We start from the raw sequence: 13,686 nt of genomic DNA on the forward strand, positions 1-13,686 counted from the left end.
TCACCTGACCCAAAGATATCAACTCCAGATATAGCACATCACACTGGTCTACCATATTGAAGATATCAGGCTGATCAAAGTAGGAAGATACGGGTGCCTTGTTTGTATTCCATATGGTGGGATATAAATCCCATGAACATACAGGGCCTGCCACTTCAGGAAGTTTCTTGTAATCCAATGGTCTGTGGTCTGGTCAGGATCTGCCCTTTAAAATGAGGATACACAAGAATCTAGTACCAGTGGTTGCCTCCATTGTGGAGACCTAAGTAGATGGATAATAAGTGCAGGAAAGGAAATGTCCTTTTCTGTACTTTTACTGTACACCTTTTTGCACCTTTTCAATTTAATGCCATGTGTACTAGTTACTGACTCAAAATTAATAATAATAAACAAACAAAAAAGAAAGTGAATGATAACTGCTATACCTTACACCTGCTAAGAAGCAAAATGCTTGGCTGATACCTCTGGGATTCTGAAGGTAACATATACTACATGGGTTTTAGACCATTTATCTGCTTCTACCCACTTGCCTGGCAAGGAGAAAACACGGGTAGGCCCAGAGGACTAATCACTACACAGCTTATCTGTCCATACTGAAGTGCTCTGCCACTCAGCTACGACCCAGCAGATCCTACACTCTTTAAAGCCTGTGTGGAAGATCTGGATTCCGGAAAAACCTTATGGCAGGCCTCAGTGACTGGACTGATCTTCCAAGCCACAGAGCTGGGTGTACCCAGCAGCACTCTATCATCATGTGCAAATTATGCCTGCTTGGTCAAAATGCATGAGTGAGGTTTTTGGATGCTATCTGTATATGTCTTGCTTACTATGTCATATAATTTTTAAAAATTCCCTTCTCTTTCATTTTCCCCTCTCCTACTACTGCATATATAAAGTATATTATTAGTAGATAAATTTGTTAAAATCTATAATTTACAGATAATAACAAAGATGGGAAAAGGAAGTGACATTATCCAGAACTTCTGGACTTGAAGCTAGATGCATTAACTAGGCATTACTTTGAATTACCTCCCTTTTTGGAAGGAAGAGAAAGCTAAATTATGTTAATGGAAAGTGTTTTAAAAATTCTGTGTATGGAAAGCAATAGGTTTGAATGTCTTGAGTAACCAACAAGAGACAGTGGGCATATCTGTTGTTTTTGCCCGCCTAACACCCTTTTCCTGTTCTTTTAATATACAGTCAGCGCTCCCTATCCACAGGTTCTGCATCTGTGGATGGAAAATTTTTTTCCAAAAAATTTGCCATGCACCCACTACTATTTACAAAGCATTTATCTTGTATTTACAACTATTTACACAGCATTTATTGTATTAGGTATTGTAAGTAATCTAGAAATGATGTAAACTATATGGGAGAATGTGTGTAGGTTATATGCAAATATTATGCCACTTTATATAAGGGAATTGAGCATCTGTGGATTTTGGTATCTGCGGGGGTCCTGGAATAAACCCCCTGCAGATATCGAGGGACAACTGTATACGCACCCCACTTATGCTCTGAAAAACTGCCCTTCTTTTCCGTATAGTTTTAATGAGACTGGTTTGCCTCCTCAGAAGTGGAAGAGTTAACAAAATTCTAACAGACAAAACTAACAGCTAAGGAATACACTATACAAATAAAATGAGTTTATGCCCTTTTTATCTGACATAAACCGTAGACTTTCACCCATTAAGGAGAGTACTTTATGATGATCTCACTTAAAACACAAATTGTATGGCACAAGTGAAATTCTGTTTATGATGTTTTCTTTCTTTTTTTTTTTTTTTTGGTACTGTTCAGTGAGTATTTTTTAGTATACAAAAAAAAGTAAACAGCCAAATGAATCCTATGTACCCTTTAAACAGTTCAAACAATTATCAAGATTTTCCATTTTTAAAGCAAATCACAGATACCATATCACTTTACTCAAAATACCTTGATTTGTGTCTCTTTTTTATAAAGACTTAAAATAGAAGAAACTTAACTACAATATCTCTTTCATATCCAATAAAGCCAACAATGATATCATCTAATAGCCCTTCTATGTTCAAATTTCTTAAAAACTTCCCTTTATATTTGGATCATTTATATTCGGATCCAAACAAGACCCACACATTGAATGTAGTCAATATTGATATTTCTCCTTTAATCTGTAACAAAATGATGTAAAAAAAAAAAAGGCTTCTCTAATCTGTAACAAGTACCCCTCTTTTATTTTTTTTTTAACCTCTTCATATCATTTATCCCCGGGAAAAACCAACACATCTGACCTACAGAATCTCTCACATTTGTGCATTTAGCATTTCTTGTGGTGGTCTTTAACATGTTTTGCTCTCTCTTCTATACTGCTTGCAAACTGATAGGTAGACCTAGAGGTTTCATTAGATTCAGAGTTAGTTCTTTTGCAAGAATACTTCGTTTGTGGTGTTGTGTTCTTTGAATCAAATCAGAAGTAACATAATATTTGGTTGTCTCATGTATCATAATGTTGAAACTGATCAGTGGTTTCAGGTACTGTCAAACAAATCCATCCATTATAAAGTTCACCACCACCTTTTCTCTAATGGTTTTAGGATCTTCTGATGATCATTTTAGGTCCATGAGAGGTTGAAAAATAGTGATTTTTCTAATTTTATCCATCTCCTGCTTTTATGATGCTTCCTGACGTACAGAAGTTTCATATTTTTAGGTAGTCAGGTTAACAATCTTACCTTTGGAACTCCGATGTATATCTCTCCAATCCTGTGAAATTGCCAAAAGTTCTGCTAACTTCTCTCACTTTTAGTAGTACAGGCCCTCTTCTAGGTTCTTGGTCTCTCCCAGCTTCTCAAGAAATGACAAATGCCCTGAGGTTGAAAAGCTGCTGTGAAATGTCTGGTCAGAACTTTGCACCTCCCTTCATCCCAAGATCTTAACCCCTTGAGTCATGAGTACCTTCATAGTCCTCCAGTATCTTCCAAATATGTTTTATCTGGCTTTTCTAGCCACTCTAAAATAGCTGGAGGTAAAGTCTATAATAAGTTCTCTTGATTAACCAGGATAGGTGAGGTAGAAAAAAGTATATGATACCGACTGTATTTAATGCAAACATACTTTCTTTAAAATTGCACCCAATTTCAGTTCTATTTCAGACTATATAGTTGAGACCAACCTTCCTGCTGAAAGTTATTCTATAAGGCTACATGAAATATAAAAACATAATTCAAAAATCACCAAAGAAACAGCAAGATAGTGCGGAATTTTCAGAGAAAGATCTTGGCACATAAGGTGGCACAGGCCTAGGGAGGCTTTTCTGATCCTGAAGAGGTAGTTTAAAGACAAAGCAGCAATTTTAACAGCCTTGCTAAAGAGTAAAAGTAGGAGGCCAGGCCTGTCAACGTGAGGTCCTGGTAAACCACCCCACATTGAGGACTGCACCCACAGAGGTCCACCCTGAGAGTATGGGTGACCCAGAAGTAAACCAGCCTGCATACAGACTACAGCCTAACTATGAAGCTGAAACTGAATTAAGGTGGTCCCAGGTTGCTAGTGCTGCTAGGTACCTGCAAGATGCAAACAAAATTCCTCTCTGGAGAAAAATAACATCATCATACCTTTCTAATTATTTCTGAAAATAATTTTTCAAATCCAACAAAATTAAATAATTAAAGACAGGCACACAGGAAGAAAAGAACACATGAACAAGAACCCAAAAACAATGGACAAGAACAACAACAAAAAACCCCAAAACAGAGAGGTACTCAAGATAGTTCAAAAACTAGACAAAAACTATAAAGTAACGAAGAGGGTCCCTTGTGAAGATAAAAGCCAAAATTTCATCAAGGAACTGAAAACTATAAAAAAATGACCCTGTAGATGAAAAACAAACAAACAAACAAAAAAAAAACCAGGAATTCTAGAACTAAAGAAAAACTGAAATTAAGAATTCAACAGATGGGTTTAACAGCTAATTAAACACAGTTGAAAAGGGATTTGATAAACCCTGAAGATACATTAGAAGAAACTATCCAGAATTCAACATGGAAAGTAAAGACAATGGAAAAATACAGAAGAATGGATAAGATACACAGAAATACAGTGAGAAAAAGCTAGAAAACCTATCTTCAATGCAATGAAAGGAAGAAAGGACCAACCTAGAATACTACACCAAGCTAAAATACTCTTCAGGAATAAAGGTAAAATAAAGCCCTTTTGACACACTGAAAGAATCTGTCACCAGTAAACCTGCTCTAAAGGATGCTCTTCAGGCAGATGGAAAATGATTCCAGATGGAAGTCTAGAGATGTCAGAAGAAATGAAAAAACAATAAAAAATGATAAATACATGTGAAATTTTAAATTAACACTTATGATATAAAATAAGAATAGTATTATTGGGGTTTTATACATATATATACTGAAATTAAAATATACAAAACAATAGTACATATGCCAGGAGAATGACAGACTTAAAGAGTTCTAAAGTCCTTGCATTTTCCAGGAAAAGGAGGATAAAAGTGTTACCATTCGACTTTAATAATTCAAAAAAGCATACCATAATTTCTAGGCTATCGACTAATGGAAGAATAAAAGACAGTATATAATTTCCAAGTTATCAGGGGGGAAAAATTCATAGTAAAAGACACTTAACCCCCAAAAGGGCAAGACTGGAGAGAAAAGGAATATAGAATAGACAAAATAAATAAAAAGCACACAATAAGATGGTAGATTTAAACTCAAATATATCAGTAATTATATAATATGCAAATAGATTAAATTCTACAAGTAAAAACCAAAGATTATCAGTTTTGAATTTTTTAAAAAGCTAAATGTTGTTACAAAAGACACATCTAAAACATAAGGATATAGGGATTACAGACAGGTTAAAAGAAGAATAGGGAAAAAAATGCCATGTTAACCGAACCAAAAGAATCAAATAGAGAGGGTGGGAGGGAGGCACAAGCAGGAGGGGATACGGGGATATACGTATACATATAACTGATTCACTTTGTTATACAGCAGAAACTAACACAACATTGTAAAGCAATTATACTCCAATGAAGATGTTAAAAAAGGAAAATCAAATAGTTTCAATTTAAACACACTTTGGGGCAAAAAGCATTACTAGAGGTAAACAGAATCACTTCATAATGATAAAATGTTTAATTTACCAGGAATATGTGACAATTTAAGTCTGCATGTACATAATAACATGGGATGTAGAACAACATATAAAGCTTAAAATATAACACAGAAATTAACATAACTACAATGAAAAATAATAAATTCCAATCATAGCAGGAAATTTTCACACACTTCTCTCAGTAAATCATAGGATAATCAGACAAAAATCCATAAATTACAAGTTTTCCCTCAAAGCACACTCTAAGCTTATGTGTTTATGTACATTAGTAGAATGCTCATAGCAGTATTATTCATAATAGACCTAAATTGAAAACAACCTATATGCCAATCAAAAGTAGAATAAATAAAATATTCATACAAGGGAATACTATGGAGCAATGAAAATGTAGAAACTACTACTACAGTCATAGAGATGAACTGATAATCACTGGTTGAGAGAAAGAAACCAACCCATAAGAATATAAGGTATGATTCATTTATATAATGTTCAAAAACAGGTAAAACTAAACTGTAGTGATTACCCCAAAAAAGCCAGGAAACCTGCTACATTTAGAGGAAAGGAAGCAGTATTATTGGGAGGGTATGTGAGAAAGGCTTTCAAGATGCTGGCAATATTCTATTTATTGACCTGGATGGCAGTTACATATGTATTAACGTTTTAATAATTTATTAAAGTGTAAATCATGTTTATGCACTTTTCTGCATGTATTATTTCCACAACTACAGAAAAACTGTTTTAACTTCTAGCTACAGATTTGCCATACAGATTATCACCCCAAAGGTAAGGAAAAAAAAGAAAACATAGTATAGTTTGTAAATGCGAATCAAGACGTAAAGTACTTGATGAACATAATAAAAGGTTTTTTTGTTTTGTTTTGTTTTTTTTATAGATTTGGCAGGAGGTTTCATGGGGTATGGGGCTTTAGAGTTCAACTTTGGAGCCCCTGAGAAGGGCTGATGCTTTCACCTGTAACTGTGCGGGGGGAGCTCCCTATGATTAGAGCTTCAGACCTTTTTTTTTTTTTCATTCATTCATTTATGTATTTATTTTTGGCTGTGTTGGGTCTTCGTTTCTGTGCGAGGGCTTTCTCTAGTTGCGGCAAGTGGGGGCCACTCTTCATCGCGGTGCACGGGCCTCTCACTACCGCGGCCTCTCTTGTTGCCGAGCACAGGCTCCAGACGCGCAGGCTCAGTAGTTGTGACTCAAGGGCCTAGTTGCTACGCAGCATGTGGGATCTTCCCAGACCAGGGCTCGAACCCGTGTGCCCTGCGTTGGCAGGCAGATTCTCAACCACTGTGCCACCAGGGAAGCCCCAATAAAAGGTTTTAAATTGTTGAAATAGTCTGCATTTTCTATTTTTTAGTTGAGTTCTCTGTTTGAAAAAATTAAAACTGCCAGAATTGGCCAGGGATACAGTTCCAGCGCTTGCTTCCTCTTCTTCATTCCTGTCCTCAAAATGGCCCCATTTTCCCAATCCTGGCTCTGAGGAAGAGAAAATCCACAGCCTTCTCCCTCCATCTCCCTTCCCTTAGCTATATGGCTACTGCTTTGCCCGGTGAGGGCCACTGCCACAAGAAGGGAGAGATATCCAATCTACCACGCAGGGGAGGATAACTGGTGAGAGCATGAGGTGGTCTGTGCTCAGGTATGAGGCAGTGTCCATGTATCTCAAAAAAAAAGAGAGAGAAATGCATGCCTTGTAAAATGGGGATGATTCTTCAGATTCACAATGATTTCAACTTTTTTCACAAATCCACTGATTTTTTTATACCAGTTATTCTGCACACTTACTACACAACTGAGAATTAACTATACTTTTGATTGATACCACATCTTTTGATTGGTACCAAAATCCTTGATACTGCCCTGAATGTAAATCCTTGGCTTTCTTATGATCCTGCTGAGTGTATATGCCCTCACATGGATGTCTATGCCTATATTCATTTCATACAAACAACTAAAGAAATATTGTTTAGCATCTTTTATTAAAGAGCATAAAAGTAAGGTGGACATTCAATGACATATTTCCTCAAAACTCAAGATTTTAACACATATTTTGTGCACACACACACACACACACATATATTACTAATGTATACTAATGTAGCAAAAGCAAAGGGCATGGAAAGTTAGAAGGAAATCCCCTTTTTCATTTCTTGAATATTTCTCTTTTAGCACATTTACACAGGTTCCTAAGGAATCAAACCATGATTTCACCTTCTCTACATACAGAGACTAAAAATAACAGAAATTGCTAGTCTCCTCAGTATATATATCCAAAACAAAATAAAATGACCTTCAGAAATTCTTATGTAGAGTGAACTAAAGGGAAAGTCCTATGAGCAGAGAGACCTAGACACCTGAATGGAAATGACTGTCCTGTGAAAGATTCCTATGTGCTTGTTCATGTCCCTGTTTCCTGCTGATCAGAGGAAAGCAGGAGGTGGGAGGGGGAGGAGTAAAGTGGCAAGGGAAGCCAGCTATGGGGTCCAGCAAACATCTGAGATACCGAAAAGAGACAGGGTCAAAATGGTGTCAGGTTGGGATCACTGCATTTGCCCTTCCCCTCTCATCTATAAATTGGTCAAAAGTTACTTTGTTGCTTGCCAAGTACTATTCTATGAACTCAAATCACATGGCACAAAGATACACTATTGCATATGCTCAATACCCTCAGTGTCTATGAGGGTTCATACTCAGACTCAAAGTACAGCAGGTGAGAGAGAAGTAATACTTCAGGGCTAAAAGATTCCCCATCTTGGTTGACTTCTGTTCTTTAGAAAAAGGATATATTCAAAAACTTCATAGAAATGTCAACACAAGGTATATGGATTTCACCAGGCACAATTCATTAGAGTAGAAGAAGGAAATAAAAGCATCAAAACACTTAATGTACTGTCTGAAGAAAGACAACAAAAAGTGAAGAAACAATTGGGAGACAGGTTGGAACAAAATGTCCTAATTCATTAAAAACAAAAACATTTCCCTTAATTTAGAAATCAAGAGGTTTAAGAACCTGGCAAGGGACAGCCCTAGGCCAGTGGTTCTCAAATTATCTTTCAGAAAGCAAAGTGGGTTCCTAAAGTTCTATGTTAACACCTGAGCATTTAAGCAGCCCCGACTTCAAAAAGCCACAGGCAGGGCTGCACAATATGTCCAATCTACCACAGTGCTAGGACAAGTGACCAGTAATGACATGAGCAATTTCAGCCTCTTGCTTAACATTATATGACATTATTTCCCTCTTCTAAGTTACTACGTTTCAGGATGGAAAAATAAACATTCTATAATTTAACCTGTGATATTCTGGTCCTCCATTTGCATTACTGTTGGTTGAATGATACTTTCACATCTCAAATGGTGGTTCCATCTAGGAACATCTTAGAACCCAACCTTTTAAAGATTTTCTGAAAAGTCTAAAAAGAATCCCTACTCAGCTGATAGAATCTGGTACCTTTAAAGTTCTGTCAAAGGCTACAATTGCCATGGATGAAAGAAAAAATATTTTAAAAATCATTTAGCCTTAATCATCGTTTTCTTTCATGGCAAATATGAGGTAATCTATAAAGCCATGTATACAAATAAGAGTAGCCAGTGTCACATTTTGAATAGTGTGAGAAATTCTAAAGCAGTTATTGTAAATTAATCATGAGCACTGAAGTAATTACCAAGGTCCTACCATCTATACCTTCTAAACCAGTGCAGTGTGTAAACACCTAGGATGACAAACGTGAAAATAACAACAGTGATATAGAGCTTTAAAGCTCTTTTAAAAATCATTTAGCAAAATGAAACCTTGTGTAAAAGTTCTACATACAAAATGGACAGACCCATGCAAATCATATATCTGATAAGGGATTAATATCCAGAATATACGAAGAACTACAACGCAATGACAAAAGAACAAATGACCCAGTTTTTAAAAAATAGGCAAAGGGCTTGAACACACATCTCTCCAAAGATATACAAATGGCCAATAAACACATAAAAAGAAGTTCAACATCACTAATCATTAGTGAAATGCAAATCAAAACCACAATGAGATACTACGTTATACCCATTAGGATGGCTATCATCAGAAAACACAAAAAACTACTACTACAAAGCTACAGGAATCAAAACAGTATGGTACTCCTACAGAAACAGAACTATAGGTCAACAGAACAGGACAGAAAGCCCAGAAATAAACCCACACACCTATGGTCAATTAATCTATAAAAAAGGAGGCAAGACTAGACAATGGAGAAAAGACAGTCTCTTCAGTAAGTGGTTCTAGGAAAACTGGAGAGCTACATATAAAAGAATGAAACTAGAACATCTTCTAACACCACAAACAAAAGTAAACTCAAAATAGATTAAAAACCTAAATGTAAGACCAGATACTATAAAACTCTTAGAGGAAAACATAGGCACAACACTCTTTGACATAAATTACAGCAATATCTTTTTGAATCTACCTCCTACGGTAGTGAAAATAAAAACAAAAATAAACAAATGGGACCTAAAGAAACTTAAAAGCTTTTACACATCAGAGGAAACCACAAATAAAACAAAAAGACAACCCACGCAATGAAAGAAAATATTTGTCAAACGAAGCAACCAACAAAGGCTTAATCTCCAAAATATACAAGCAGCTCATACAGCTCAACATCAAAAAAAACAAACAACCCAATCAAAAAATGGGCAGAAGATCTAAATAAACATTTGTCCAAAGAAGAAATACAGATGGCCAAAAAGCACATGAAAAGATGCTCAGCATCACTAATTATTAGAGAAATGCAAATCACAACTTCAATGAGGTATCACCTCACACTGGTCAGAATAGCCATTATCAAAAAGTCTACAAACAATAAATGCTGGAGAGGGTGTGAAGAAAAGGGAACCCTCCTACACTGTTGGTGGGAATGTAAACTGGTACAACCATTATGGAGAACAGTATAGAGTTTCCTTAAAATACTAAAATAGAACTACCATATGATCCAGCAATCCCAATCCTGGGCATATATCCAGAGTAAACCATAATTCAAAGAGATACATGCACCCCAATGTTCACAGCAACACTATTTACAATAGTCAACCTAAGTGTCCATCGACAGATGAATGGATAAAGAAGATGTGATATATATATATAATGGAATATTACTCAGGCATAAAAAATGAAATAATGCCATTTGAAGCAACATGGATGGACCTGGAGATAATCATACTAAGTGAAGTAAGTCACTTATATGTGGAATCTAAAAAATGAAAAATGAACTTATTTACAAAACAGAAACAAACTCACAGACTTCAAAAACAAACTTATGGTTACCAAAGGGGAAACGTCTGGGGAGGGATAAATTAGGAGTTTGGGATTAACATATACACACTACAATATATAAAATAGATAATCAACAAGGACCTACTGTATGGCTCAGGGAACTCTACTCAATATTCTGTAACAACTATATGGGCAAAGAATCTAAAAAAGAATGGATATATGCATATGTATAAATGAATCACTTTGCTGTACGCCTGAAACTAACACAACATTGTAAATCAGCTATACTTGAATATAAAATAAAAATTAAATTTAAAAAATAAATAAAACTAAAGCACATTTTGGATAAGCTGAATCTATGGCTTTCTTTGAAGGAGTTTTGGACCTAAGTGCTTGAGTTTCACCATTTAACACTGGTATGGGATATATGAGATCTTGGCCTTGAGTGGAGCAGGGAATCAGAACTGAGATGCCTACATGAAGGCTGTAACCTTTGAAGAGATCCACCCTCAATAAAAAGGCAGATTAGTGAAAAACTGATTCACCAGGCTTGACAAAAACAAAGCCTGTCCTAGTCTAGGCTCTGAAGTAGAAAAAACTTCCCTGTGAATATCTATGGGACAATATTTGGGGTTCAAATTTACCTTACCCACATCATTACAGAAATCCAACACCAAGAAATTAACATACAAATGATCCTGGAGGAAGGATACCTCTGTAATATCTGGCAGAAGCAAATATAAAAGTTCTCCAGAGTTGTGGTTTCTAAGGGGGAAGGGAAGTGGGGGAGGGGTGGGTTGGGAGTTTGGGATTAGCAGATGCAAACTATTATATATAGAATGGATAAACAACAAGATCCTACTGTAGAGCGCAGGGAACTGTATTCGGTATCCTGTGATAAACCATAACGGAAAAGAATATGAAAAAGAATGTATATATATGTTTAACTGAATCATTTTGCGGTACAGGTGAAATTAACACAACACTGTAAATCAACTACACTTGAATAAAACTTTTTAAATATTTAACAAAGAAGCTCAACATCACTAATCATTAGGGAAATGCAAATCAAAACCACACTGAGATATTACTTTATACCCATTAGGCTGGCTATCATCAAAAAACACAAAAAATAGCAAGTGTTGGTGAGGATGTGGAGAAAACTGGAACCTCAACTGCTGGTGGGAATGCAAAAGAGTGTAGCTACTGTGGAAAATGGTATGGTGGTTCCTTTAAAATAATTGAACATTGAATTACCATATGATCCACTTCTACGTACATACCCCAAATAATTGAAAGTTGGGCTTCCCTAGTGGCACAGTGATTAAGAATCCGCCTGCCAATGCAGGGGACATGGGTTCCAGCCCTGGTCCGGGAAGATCCCACATGCCGTGGAGCAACTAAGCCCGTGTGCCACAACTACTGTGACTGCGCTCTAGGGCCCACAAGCCACAACTACTGAAGCCCGTGTGCCCTAGAGCCCGTGCTCTCCAACAGGAGAAGCCACCACAATGAGAAGCCCGCACGCCATAACGAAGAGTAGCGCCCGCTCGCCGCAACTAGAGAAAGCCCGCACACAGCAACGAAGACCCAACGCAGCCAAAAATAAATTAATTAATTAAAAAAAAAAAAAGAAAGTAGGGACTCAAACAGATAATTTGTTTCCCCATACTCACAGCAGCATTCACAGTAGCCAAAAGGTAGAAACAACCCAAATGTTCATCAACGGATGGATAAACACAATGAATATATACAGACAGTGGAATATTAGTCATAAAGAGGAAGGAAATTCTGACACATGGATGAACCTTGAAAACGTTATGCTAAGAGGAATAAGCCAGACACAAAAGGACAAATACTGTATGATTCCACTGATAGGAGATACCTAGAATGGTCAAACTCAGAGGCAGAAAATACAATGGTGGTTGTCAGGGGCTGGGAGAAATGGAGGAGGTGGGGATATATTGTTTAATGGGTAAAACGTTTCAGTTGAGAAAATGAAAAAGTTCTGGAGATGAACGGTGGTGATGGTTGCACAACAATGTGAATGTAATAATGCCACTTAACTGTACACTTTTAAAAAATGGTTAAAATGGTAAATTTTATGGTATGTATATTTTACCACATTTTAAAAAAGAAAGGATAGACCTGGGTGGAGTGGCTCCAGTCAAAGCAGAGGCAGGGCCTGGAGCACACCCTGGGTCTCAGCCATGCCCTCCCTGCCAAAGCCCCCTCCTCAGAATAGTTCTATAAACACTGCTGGTTGCCCATCCAACAGCCTAACCCGTCTACTGCTTCTTTGTTAACAGAATCAGTTTCGTCCAGGAATCTCACAGCCACTGAGTCTTGCGGGAGGCTGGGATTTTCCCAAATGCCAGGGGTGAATCTTGATTAATGAAGACCAGTGGATCTCAAACATTTTGTTCTCAGGCCCCCTTTATACTCATACATGTTATTGAGGACATTACTGAGAGCTTTTGTTTAAGTGAGTTATATTTATCAATATTTACCACGTTAGAAATTAAAACTGAGAAAACTTAAAACCCAAGAATATATTCTATTAGTTGCCAGAGCAATGATGTCATCATATATCACGTAACCTCTTAACAACTCCACTAGTAGACTAGTGAGAAAATTAGACTAGTAAAATACACAAACGATGTTTTAGCATTATTATGAAAATAGTTTTGCTCTTGTGAATCTCCTGAAAGAGTCTCAGAGATACCCAATGCCACATTTTGAGAATGGCTGGTGCAGACCAGTCATGGTATTTCCATTTGTCTTCCGACTAACTGTAGGAATGTAGGGATGGGCAATGTTACGCAACTCTGGACAATAAGAACTGAATTTCAGCTGGAGGATTATTGAGAGAGTCTTTCTCAATCTTAAATAAATTCACTTTTTTCCATATTAGACACTGTAGTCTTCATGTGACACAAAATAACAGCAGTAGTTACCTTGGGACTCAAGCAGTAAGTAAGCCTGAGGGGACTGGCCAACATACTGCAAATTAGCAAAGCAAAAAGATGGACCTGGGTCCTCTCACTAGCACAGCTGAGGGAATGAAGGAGCCAATCTTGAAATTTTCCTTTTGGCTTAAGTCACCTTTCATTGGGTTTTCTTACAGTCAAATGTGTCCTAGCTGGCACATTTCCTCAGAACCTAGTTTGCTGAACACATTCTGAAAACCACCATTGTGTACGTAGCTGGCACACAGTAGAAGCTCAATAAATATTTGTTAAACAAATGTGTGAATAAATAAATAAGTAAACAAACAAATACACTAAGGCTGTTGTAGAGGA

The 13,686-nt window shown here is 36.8% G+C and overlaps 1 protein-coding gene across 6 annotated transcripts in view; it reads right to left on the bottom strand.

Moving 5' to 3' along the window:
• The window catches only part of FANCC (FA complementation group C), a 272,443-nt gene that overhangs the window by 190,396 nt on the left and 68,361 nt on the right, over positions 1–13,686 (bottom strand). For 4 of the 6 annotated variants that reach the window (XM_068553565.1, XM_068553568.1, XM_068553562.1 and 1 more), the window contains one exon: positions 2,712–2,846. The exons of the other annotated variants lie outside the window; for them this stretch is intronic. The gene's annotated coding sequence lies outside the window, so the exon portion shown is untranslated. The remainder of the gene's footprint in view (positions 1–2,711; positions 2,847–13,686) is intronic. 6 annotated transcript variants of the gene reach the window in all.

The sequence above is a fragment of the Eschrichtius robustus genome, chromosome 10 (genome assembly GCF_028021215.1).
Source record: "Eschrichtius robustus isolate mEscRob2 chromosome 10, mEscRob2.pri, whole genome shotgun sequence".
Taxonomy (NCBI): Eukaryota; Metazoa; Chordata; class Mammalia; order Artiodactyla; family Eschrichtiidae; genus Eschrichtius; species Eschrichtius robustus.